The sequence below is a fragment of the Heterocephalus glaber genome, unplaced genomic scaffold, assembly GCF_053883595.1.
Source record: "Heterocephalus glaber isolate CG9 unplaced genomic scaffold, H.glaber_assembly_v1.0 deba00001550, whole genome shotgun sequence".
NCBI classification, from domain to species: domain Eukaryota; kingdom Metazoa; phylum Chordata; class Mammalia; order Rodentia; family Bathyergidae; genus Heterocephalus; species Heterocephalus glaber.
The window spans coordinates 16,548,483-16,561,007 of NW_028258343.1; the positions used below are offsets into that span (position 1 = coordinate 16,548,483).

The 12,525-nt window shown below is 36.1% G+C and overlaps 1 protein-coding gene across 12 annotated transcripts in view; it reads left to right on the forward strand.

Annotated features, from left to right (window-relative positions):
- Positions 1–12,525, forward strand: part of Ptprk (protein tyrosine phosphatase receptor type K) — a 520,627-nt gene that overhangs the window by 227,687 nt on the left and 280,415 nt on the right. The window lies entirely within an intron of this gene.

Consider the following 12,525-nt stretch of genomic DNA (forward strand, 5'->3'; position numbering starts at 1 on the left):
CTTTCAGCTACATATATTTCCCCAAAGTTTGATATGTTTTATTAAACAAATCTTTATTGAAAAGCATTAAGTTATATGCTATAATTAACTATGGAAAATTAATTTAAACATTATTCTAAGTCCCAAACATGTGACATAACTATAAGGAATATAATAGCATTTTCCAGATTTTTCAAAATGTTTTCAAATAATAGTAACCATATCCGGTTTAAAAATTTAGAAGTCTTAATCTAATAACATGTCTTCACATTATATTTGGGCAATTGTTTTGTGATCACCATTTTCAAAAACTGAGAAATATACTTAAGACATTCAATTGAGTTATTGCTTAAAATTTACCTGTTTTTGAAAATATATGTTATATTGTTTTTGTAGACTTCAATTCCTCAAAGATGGCTTTGGAACTAACCACCTCTCTTTGTTAAATTGCTTTCTGAAAGTATTGCATCATTGTAAATTACTTCGTAGGTTTCTGTTTCCTTAGGTAATACTATTACTTCTTTGGTAAAATTATCAGACAGAAACTCAAAAAGAGGACAATGGTATTGAAAATTTTCTGGCTCCTAAGATCAAGCAGAAAGTGTTCTAAAATTTCTCCACTGTCCTTTAAAAGCTCCTCGGTGCTGTTTTTGTGGCAAGTGCCAGCCCTCAGGGATGAAGCTGGAGGGCCCTCCCTACCTTCTCCCAGTTACCCAGCAGACCTGAGGGCTGGATACCAGGAAACCACTACAGGCCGAGTTGGACCTTCGGATGGAGGGCAGGAGGAGAAGCTTAGAAGGAAATGTTGTTCAATTCAAGCTGTGTTTTCAGATGTAGAAGATAGAATGAGGTTAATTTTTCAAAGACCTTGATATCTGACCTTTAAAAAATATTCCCGATAATAAAGGAAAACAACAGAATCTTTTCACACACATGGTCAGTGAAGCTGTTCTCTAATAAGTCAGTAGTTAAGAAAGGCTTTATTGCTTCATGTTGGGATTTTCTAGGCTGCTGGTAACAATTAGAACTATTCTGTCCACGAGATACTGGAAAATTGTTTGGGATAGAATGTAAGGCACTGTTAATAATTAAGGCAATGATTATAATCTGAGAATCCTCTCTGTGTGCTAAAATTTGGGGTGGAGGAGTGTGTTGTAGAAATTGTATAGTTATTCCTGCCAACCCTAAATAATATTTTAATTGTCTCTTTGGGGTTGCACTGTCGCATTCTTCTTAATGCCTCTCTGGAATGTTCCAAAACACACTTGTAGTACTTTCTTCCTATGGCTTCAGTTTTAAAAAAATTTTTTTACAAAAGCAAATAGCTCTTTTGCTTATCACAAAAAATATATATCTACTTGGCTTCTGGCTGCATTGATCCCTGTCAAAGTGGCTGTTGCCCTAACAGATTTAACTGATGAGCAATTTTGCAGTCTGCTAAGGAAAACCATTCATTAGGGAATAAGTCTATTTACTTTTTGTTTTTAATTAAAGGTGTCTAATGCTGGAATACCTGTTGCTTTTCCATTTTCTCACAGATCACAAGTCAATATTTTTCTATTTTTCTTAATCTAAGGTCTGATTGATAGTAAATTTTTTTGCTGTTGTTTTTACGGTCCATGTGGACCATATTTAAAGAATAAGCTTAAGCACTGAACAATTTTTGCAGGTATCCTTCAACATTTGTTAAAAATTTGTCCTCAGTAGAGTTTCGTGAGACCTGTGCCCCCAGGGATGGGTATGATTTCCAGTTTTGTTATGTCCTACTTTCGAGGTCTCCCAGTGTGAGCTACTTCTCGTTTAAGTGCTCAGAATGATGAATGACGGAACAGGAAAGCTAAACACATAGCACTTAGTGCACCAAACACCAGATCAAACCAATCCTGTTTCTCCTCCCATCCTGGCCTCTTCGCTCTGCACCCTTCCCCTACTGCTTTTTATTACTGATTAGAAGTCTCCACTCTTTTGATATATGAATGTTGAAATGTAGCAAGATCACTGACATGAGAAATCAGGAGGTCCGTGTTAGAACGAAGGGTGTACATTGTTCCTAATAAATTTAATTTTGTTAGATGTATCTCCATTATCAAAGTCTAAGAGTTTTTTATTACAGTTTTCTCAAGGAGCGCATTAGGTATTCCTTGTAGTATTGTTTATAGCCTTTTAGTTTGATAAGTATTGGCTAGTTATGTTCTCTTTCAAGTTTTTACAATAATAATAAATAGACTAAGGACCAGTCCTGTGTCCTTACACAGGGTGGCTTCTCCCTGGTAGACAACAATCAAGTCATTTTTCCAGCATGGAGAACAGACCAGTCATAAAAGAGCGAGTGTTACTTTGTTAGTATCATCATCTCTTGTTTCTGCATCTTGCCTGTAAGTGGACGGTGAGAGATTTGGCCAAGCAAATGGGAACAGATTAAGAACTACAGCATTGCCTTTGCCTATGATTCCGATTCTTGTAGCTTTTCTTTCCAAATACTCAGACTCTTCATTTATGAAAACACTGCTTCATAGATTTTTTTTTTAAAAAAAACCTCAGTTTATTCTGTTTTTAAAACATTGGGACTGTATTTGTACTCATGTTCTCCTATTGTACCCATTTTTATCATTCTCAGTATTAGCAAATAGTAAATTGGATCACTGTGCCATTTATTTTCCAAATAGTTTTTAAGTTCCAGAGAAGGGCCACATACTTGTGCAAGTTTTCTCCATATTTTTAGTTATTTGTTTGGACTAGAAGATTGGAATTAATGCAGGCCTAAGCCAGTGGCTGAAGTCAATCCATAAATCATTCTGGAATGTTATTCTAACCACACAGAAATGAATGTGTGTCCTTTCCCCAACCTTTACTTCTTTGGTCAGGAGTCAGTTATGAGCTAGGCTGTCCACCCTTGACAAAGACTCCCTCCCCTGGTATTGATCTTCTCTCAGAATCTGTCTCTATTATTACTATTTCTAGAGTCAGGGTCAGCAAGAATACTGTTTTGAGGGAGCAGGTCACATATTTCATTAGGGTGACGTATGATTGTGCTCCAAACCCTCTTCCCTTTAACTTGATTCTCAGTGTGTTGGCAGAGCTCTTGTGTGCCCGTTCCTTAACAGAAGACAAAAGATAACCATTTTCTTATATGACTGTTTCACTGTTACCTCAATCAAAAAGTGCGGTAAGTTGACACCTGCTTGTACATTTTGGTTTTTTCTTTGATAAGCTTACTTTGACATTTATTTGAAAGACCATCCAACAAACTACTTTGGTTTATACTTCACAAATTCTTTTTATAAAGCTCACCTGTAAGGTAAATGATCAGTGTGTATCTCCTTGAATTCAATTCTGCAGGAGTCTGAGTAGAAAGCTGTTTTCAGGTTAGTGAAACTTTTTTCATGACATTGGTGTGCCATGCTATATGCAGTAGATTTTTCTAGCAGCAGGTTCCTCATTGTCTTTTAGTTAGAGAAGATTTAGAAAAACTTTTCTAAAGATATTGTTTCTGTGGTGTTGTACTCCAGGGACACCCACTTGGACATAGGAAAGAACCTTCAGTTTATTAAGAAGTGTACAAATGTCATATACATAGGTTCGTAAAACTTCAGATTTCTTAAAACACAGGTGTCTGCATTTAAGTGACCTTGTTGAATAGCTTCACCTTGTATACTCTGACCTAACTCCTTGGCACCCAGAGCCAAGAGAGACAGGGTGAAGAGAGCTTGACAGATAGGCAATGTTTTCGTCCTGTGTGGTTCCATATTTTCTAAAATCTGTCTCCAAATCAAACCAGATCTACAGGGTGGCACAGGGAATCCATCAGTTTTCTTCCTGGTGGAATTGTCTTGCTGAATTTAATTACACTGGGAGCTGCCTGCTACCTTTATTGCTAGAAAGCTAAGACCTAATTTATGGCTCTCTAGTAAGAAATATACAAATGTGTATAGTAAACATATTTGCACTTTATTCCAGGATCTAATTGATACCTTCACTCTCATTTTTGTCTCTTTTTTTCCCTCAAATTGTATACTTATGGCATTTTCTTGTGGTTAATATATCCTTTCAGTTGTCATTAGTCTCTTCTAGGATAAAGTGAGAATCTACATAATCAAATAAAAACCATCTGTGGCAGAAAGGCTAAGTAGAAAAAATATGATTTTGTTTTCTTTTCAGCTTCTGTTTTGTGTTCAAAGACACTATTTCTGCCACCTTAAATAAGATATCCTACTAAATGCGTTCAGTAGGCATAAACAAATTCATGTTTAAATTACTTACAGAAATCAACCTTTATATATATCACCTCAAGGACATCTTATCTGTGTATTTATCGAATAATTTAGTACATTGACATTTGTAGTTAAGGCATATTATCTTATATTAGCAAATTATTTAAATATTTAATTAAATATTTAATAATCTCTTATGTGCATATATAAGAATTTTTGCAAAGTTTTACATATATCATCTCACTGATAAAACAGTTCTACAAAGTAAGAATGGATTTTGTGTATTACCATCATTGTGAGGCTTAATGAGGCGTCCCTTCAAAATTTGAAACAAGAATGAATATATCACAGAGCAAAAAATATTAAGGTATGAAAGTACCTTAAGATTTAGCCATAATTGATCAAGTACAAAAATGATCTTTTAGCCTTTGTGAAAGTATAATGTTGAAAAGGAACTTAGAAAGCTTTTTGTCTAGCTGCTGCTTTTTATGGGTGAAAACAATCGGAGAACGGAAATAAGCCAGCCTTACTCTCTCTGTGTCTTGTCGTGTTTCCTCCTGCGTAGTTCAGTGTCACTCCAGAACACCCAAGTGACTATTGTACCTCCCTCCTGTCACTAAGAGCGCACTCACCCCATATATGACTTTCAGTAGAGTGGAGAGGTCTGATCTCTATTCCCAGTGACTGTTACAAGGACCTTTAACTTCTGCTTTGGTGTTTCTACCTTTTCATTCTCTCATTTCTGTAACCATTCTTAAAATTAAATGCTATTGCCCTCACCTGTCAATGGATTAGCTGTTTTCAGTAGAAAGAAATAGACACTAGGTGGAAAATCCCACCTTTATAGGATTTCTGACTTTGAACTCTTTCTTGACTTTTTTAACATTATGGAGTTTGACTATTATTTATAAAGAAATAAAGAGAACCTCACAAATATAAATAAATTAACTGTCTCAGGGTTTTGCACACTCAGCTTCATAGTGAGAAGAGTAGAGAAATAATACTTTCAGCAGCCTTTACACACAAGACAGGGCTTTGGATTCAGAGTGATTTGCGTTCAAATCTTGGTTCTCTGTCATTTCCTATGAGCTTTAGTCAAGGGAATCAATGACTGTGAAGGATTGTGTCTTTGTCTCTAAAACAGAGAAAACCTACATCGTAAATGTGCTGATGCGATTAAAATGAAGCAGTACTAAATGCTGCTCAGTGCTAGTGATACACAAGGGATATGCGTGCGAAATGGACACATTAACCTCTGACATATCACAGTCACACTGGAAACGTGGCATAACTCGGCTCCGACTGACTATCACAAGGTACTTTCAGACACAATTACATGCAATAACTTTTGATGTTGGATGTTACCAGTAGCAAAAGGTCATGTTCATTTATATTATTTTTGTTTGTAGCTTAAACCAAAAACCTGTCTGATGAATTCTTTATCATCCAAAATGGAACAGAAAGATGTTCATCTTTGCCAAATTGAGCAATTTCAGATTAAATTCCTCTGACATATGAATTTAATAGTGAGACAATCTTGTTACTTTTTGGAGGCATTAGTGAATCATTTGATTGGACCAATAGTAAAAATATTTTTAAGACTGTGTTATAACTAGCACAGCAACCTGATTTTTTAAAAATCCAGATGCGAATTCCAGTGTTTAAGTCTGTAGATCATTGTCCATGAAACTGTGACATAATTATGAATTTATTTAGAAGAATTATAAATCCCAGGAAGCAGTTTATTGAGGTGAGTAGAAGTAGTAAAGTGCTCTCAAAAGCATTTCGAAATTGTGTCTTAACACCAGGTTATCTTTAGAGACCCATAGTGTATTTAGCAAATATCAAATTATAATTATCCTTTTATGATTTTTAGAAAATGTTAGTGTCTTAAAGAGCTGTCAAGTTAAATTTTAAATTATCACAGATGATGTGCAGGCAGACCAAATGAGCCCTGTTTTCTGTGCTGTAGAAAACTGAAAACAATAAAATCAAAAAGTGCTTTGGTAATTTGGAGTCATCTTGCTTATTGGAAGTAGTTGGTCATTATTTAAACTTGGCATTCTGTTGGCCAATATTTTTAACCTAATCACCTTGTAAAACTAGAATTTAAGGATTGTGAAGAGAGAAAATTTGCATAATAGAATCTTGATCTTTTTATCCATCTAGTAATTTCTGTGCGTTTTCACTCTTACGGTAGTAAATTCAGCAAGATATAGTAATGATACAAAAGTTACTTTGCCTTATCTCTGTGTATGTATTTGGAGAAATAGAGGGCATAACTTCATAATATTGCCTTTTATTTGTTGAATGATAATTTTATTTTGGCAGTGTGAGGAGGACTTGTAAAATCCATGTCATTGTGGGGCTTTTGAGACATTAGTGCTGAGTTGCTACTTTCGCATTAGTGGGTACTTCTTGGATTTCTTACTGGAATGCTTCTTACCTGGAAAGTCCATGTGTGTACTCAGGGGATGACCCTAGACATTCCTGCATCTAAACCGGAAGGACTTACTCCATGACACCTGCACATGTTTTGCTCTAGAGTTCAATTTTAAAGTGATTAAAGCAGAAGATGTTGCAATTTAGACTGCATTTCCAAAAGGTTTAGCAGTTCGGGCTCATATTCTAGGTTCTGTGGATCAGTAGGTTGACTAATTTTGCAGTTTACAGGTTTGCAGAATTCCATTAGGAAGGAGGAACTTTGGTTTTCATAGAATAGGTTCTGGTGCTTCACACAGATTTGAGTATGATTGCTTTCTGTGAACAGCTGCTACTGTCTGTAACTTCACACTCAAAATAAATCCATTGTTTAATAGTTCCAGTAGTTCTTAACTTATTTGTTCACAATTAGTGCATATGTGGAGAATCCATTGTGATCAACATATGCAACAGTACATTATCATTCATACTGAGCTATTAGGAAATTGAGTTGTTATATTAAAGAGTGAAAATAATTTCATTACTTTATTACTTTTATTGATATATTTCAAGTATACCTTTCAGTTTGATATTAATTTTAAGTGCATGTGTTACAACTGTCGCAAATAAAGTGACCAAACCAGTCAAATGTACCAGGGATTCACAGCAATGCCTAGAGATGATGCATTAGTACTCTTGGAAGAGAACCAACAGTATCAAAATCACAGTTCGCCAAGCCTGAGTTTCAGAGTTTGGAACAGCAGCATGCAGGTGTTTTGCAAGTGCTTTAAACTTTGATTGAGGAGGGGCGCCCCAGAGCTGAGGCCAGGCTGCCTATGGGGATTTGCACTTTATCAGACCTTTCTCCTTTTTTGAGTAGTTAATACCTGCTTCTGCCAGAAAACCAGATCAAAGCATAGCAGGGGAGATTAGTACATTGGTTTTATCAGCCGTTTTCCAGCTACAGCTCTTAGAAAGCTGATAACAGGGTGGGGGTGACTGAAATCATCTGCTTTCAAACTCCCCGCAGTGTTTTCATCTTGATTTGTTTAAGAACCTGGGAGGAGCACATCTTCCATGCAGACACCTGGTCGGTCACTCTCCTCTCCATCCCTGTCAGGGTTGAAGGCCTTTAAGTGGTAATCACTGCGCTGCCTCCCAGCACTTGGGTACCATGTTTTCTTTGCTTCTGACTCTGCGACCGCTGTGTCTCCTTCAGCACCTGGTGCTCCGCCAGCCACCTCTGTGGGCTTAGATTCACTGCACAAGACTTTCTCTCACTGCTTTCACGGCGATGCGCTGCAGCTTCTGTGGCCTCCCTCCATGGACCACGAGCCCATGCAGCCTTTTGTCTGTCTTCTTTATTCCTTCAAGGCTGTTCTTCGTGTCAAGGGCTTGAATAAGGCAAATCTTACTTGGCAAAAGTTGACAATTGAAGTCAGAATCATAGCACTTGAAGACTGAAAAAAAAAAACCTTAGTGATGCTGGCCTCCTGTCTCTTTTGTTCACTGTATTTACAACCAACACTTTTTTTTAAAAGGCAGGAGCTAGAATCCTGGTCTTGTGAATGTTGAACACTGCCCTGATTTCTCCATAACAAGATTCCACTCTGGCTACATTTAAACACAGTAATTCTTGAATGCTTTCGTTTTACCTTTTGACTGAGAAATAAAGATTTCCTGAATAGACTTTTGAAGAAATATAAGACCATATGATATGCCGCATGTGATATCTCTAAAACATGTGTACGTATTATGTCTCTCATATTTCTAACATCTGTACAGTACGTGGAAATGTTCAGAACTGTGGAATATGCTTACCATATAGTGTAATACTTAATTTTTATAATGATCAGGTAATAATTATTTATGGTCATTCTATGTGGGTTCGTAAGGTTGGTGAGGGCTGTATTGTATGGAGTGTAAAGTGCCTTGACCCTTGAGTTAGTAGGACTCAATTGAAGTTTGATGTCTCTAATGCAGAGAAACCTTAGGAGTTAGATTTAAACTTCGTTGGTTTCTTTCCTCATCTCAGAAAATGGCTTTTTCAAAATGCTTTCTAAAATTTCCTCAGCACAAAAATCTTAGATGACTCATAACGTATTTTTATTATTTAAAATGTTTATATTTGTGTGTCATTATTTATTTGAATTTTTCTGTTGTTTTCATAATGCATGGTTGACATTGTCATCATTGATTGATGTTGAAAACTCTACCTGCATTATAATACCATTCCGATGGATGGGGAAGCGTAATCCACCTTACAGCTATTTGTTTTATGATCTGGTTTCCAGGGAACAATTGTGGTCAAAAGAAAGGACTGGCTGTTATAGGCTAAGGATAATTGACTAGCAGGTACAATCAGCAGAAGGGAGAGTGAATTTAATTGGTTTAAAGACTTTCTTGCAGACATTGGGGAATGCTAAATTGATTTTATTTTACTACATGGAAAAACTGAAGCACATTCTACAAGGGGAGTTACTTTTGCAGAATATATTACCTTCTATATACCACATTGGTGATTTTAGGAAACTTAAAAATACCAGTTCAAGACTGAACACATTGTTCTTTCATATGTCAGTTTGTATCCCAGGGCCTATACAGATACAGGGAAATAAAGATGACACCTAATGATAGCTGGCCATTATATGTATTTAGTCACCTGTAGTTTAGAAAGGAATTGTTTATATCCCATTTACTATTATACCCCAACTACATATGAATTTCTATATGCCTGTGACAGAGGATTTCTCAGAATATTTTTAGCTAGAGACTGTAGCTAGAAGTGACTGAACTTTTATCACAATTCAAATCTTCCTTCAGTTTTTCATATTAAAATCAATCAAAGAATAATGTTGTCTGTATAATTTGTTTCATGGAAATAAGTTTCCCTATTCCTACCATTATCTGGATTACTTATTTGGCTGGTCTGTCCTTCCTCTCTCTCTCTGTCTCTCTGTCTCTCTCTGTCTCTCTGTCTCTCTGTCTCTCTGTCTCTCTCTCTCTCTCTCTCTCTCTCTCTCTTCCTTCCTTTCTTCCTTCCTTTCTTTTTCCTTCCCTCCCTCTCTTCTTTCTGTCTTGCTTTCCACTCTCTTGTTTTTATTGAGGGGCTGGACTGTGTCCTAAATCCAGGACCTCACACATGCTTGCAAGCTGTCTACCATGGAGCTGGTTTTCCAGCTCTTTTTCTTTTTCATTTTGAGACAGGATCTCACTAACTTAGTCAAGCTGACCTCGAGTTTTGGATCCTCCCGTCTCAGCCTTCTATGTAGCGGGGATTACGGCTGTGTGCCACACCATGCAGTTTATCTGGTCTTTTCTTAATAAACTGGTGTTATTGGCATTAGTTCCACAAAGTCGAGCCTTCTGCAAACTGCTACTAAATTAATTTCCTTTCAGTAGACTTTGTGAAATCAATCTTTTTCCAGATGTTTAGGCTTCTCCAGTAATAACTCGTACTGTCCTATGAGGTAAAATGTAACCTTTTTTGAGTGTCTTTAGTTTCATCTCTTGTGTTTCAGCAGATTTATGTGGACACATCCATCAGAACCTATTTTAAAATCCTCTTATGAAGACCCTGTGTTACTTAGTCTTTGGCTTCTTGGCTCTTGGGATTCTCTGCATTTTAGCTTTGTTTGCAGTGTCCCATTATACTGCCTGACACGTTAGAGCTACAGGCTTTTTAAACATTTTTTCCTGAGCACTAGATGTATTTATTCTTCTCTAAGCCCCTTTTCCAGAGACTGTTTTGCTTAGTGTTGGGCACAGATTTAGGTGCACAGATTAATAATTGTCCTTTGAGCCCTTATTACAATCACTTAAGTGTTTTTGATCTATGTTATAGAATGAGTTTTGCTTCAAAGACATTTACATGTGCAGAGCATTGTTAGTTTTATTACTTACAATATCCCATAATTCTTTTATAAAAGTAATGGTGGAATTTAGTTGCCTTACTACCAACAGGTGTGCAGCATTTGCTTCTGATTGGGAGTGCACACTTTGCTCTTTAGTGTTTAATAATGGAGCAATTAATGAACTTGTTATTTTATTGCAGAAAATTAGATAGGAATTCCCTTTTGTTATACGATTGATAAACTCTTGAATTTTAGAGCTAAATTTCAGAGACTGTTTCTTTAAACTGCCGTTCTTTTACTGAAGTGCTTAGAGTCCTGGCCTCTGGGACTCTATGGGAGTAATTAGCCCATAGCATGGGGCGTTATGAGATACTTATTACCAGGTGGATCTCACCCCTCCGATTTTACTTGATGAGGATATTAGTGATTGATGTGATCATTCTTTCTGTATGTGCCATCAGTGATAGCTTATTGCATATTATTTCATCTGGATCATTTCTTTTGATGAGGGTAACAGTATAGGAAATGATTGAAGAAAACCATCTAATAGATGAAAGGTCTCAAGTCATCTTCATTAAAAGTGCACATTTACCTTTTATTGATGGGAAGCTAATGATAACTCTTTCAGGAATGTTAATCCTACACTTCAGTTTTTCCTACTAAACTTCGAAAAGAAACTTGAATAATATCCCACCATATAGTAAATCCTCCAATTTAATTTTTTGATAAACACTTTGTCTTAAGGGAGTCTATAGCCAGCAAAGAATAAAATGGTAATAATAGGTGCATGGATTGAAAATGTTTTACTTTACTTGGCTACATTTAAAGGATACTTCATGCTGCAGGTAGAGGACTGATTTAAATTTAAGTGATCAGGTTATTGTACAGCAATTTAACTAGAGCCATGGTGTTTTAGAGATTGTAAAACAAATGAATTGTTAAGAATAATTTTACTGTTCACTGAGGCACAGTGATTATTACAGAATAATGACTTTATTTTTAATGCAGTTGGCAAATATAAGTAAGCTCTTTTACTATTTGTGATCTTTATCTTTCTGAAGATGGACCCAGTGAACCAAAAAGGTTGAAATCACAAGCGTTTCTAATAGTTTTCTGTCATCTTTTATATAAACTGTAATTAATGATTCTTTCAATTTCTTTGCATATGATGTTTCATCTCCTATAGAAAATAGGAAAATAACATCCCTTTGTGCTCAAAAATGGGTGGCCCTTGAAAGTTAGTGAGAAATGTGGGTTAATTGGAATCATCATCTTCGTTATCAACTTAACAAGAACCTCTGGAATTACATTTTCCACTTTTAAAAAATTTGAATCATGAAGCAAAATGTGTTTCCTTGGAGCCAGCAGAGATGGTGGGACAATCACACACCTCCAGGGCATCTCGGTTGCCATGGTACAAGCACAGGTATCTGTTCCCATGACATAATGATTATTTCACAATAACTGGGTGCTTCCCTTCCAGTCTCCCCTCCAGAACTAGCCACTTTTTCCCCACTATTCCATCACATTGAAAGAAAATAATATTTTTTTGTGTGTTTAAATATAATGCTTGTAGTTTTAGGATGGTTCAGTGATAGTATAGCTGAACTTTACATTCCCTTATAATCACTAGGAAATGAGAATGGTCCATTAGCACCTGAAGTTTAAATAATAGAGAAAATAGACTTTTTTCCTTCAGATATTTTGTTTATGCCTTTTCTGTGGAGCCTTACTGGATTTCCTTTCTAAATAACCTACAATCTGTACTCATACTCTATTCCTATGGAAAGTTTTGAGGTACAGTTTTGTATTTTTGAACTTCCGTTTTGCCTGAAATATTGAAGTCAATATTAGAATTAGACTCAAGGTTTTAAGGATTGCCCATAGCCACAGTCCCAAAGCCAGAGATAATTATGTTCTTTGTTTGTTTGTTTGTTTTATACTCCTTTGTTTTACTTTTTCAGATACATTTTTGTGAATGCATATTAATTTTGCCAAATGTTGGGATCCAGGCTGGTATTTTTGTACTCGCGTACAACGTTTTGACCATTTCCATCCCT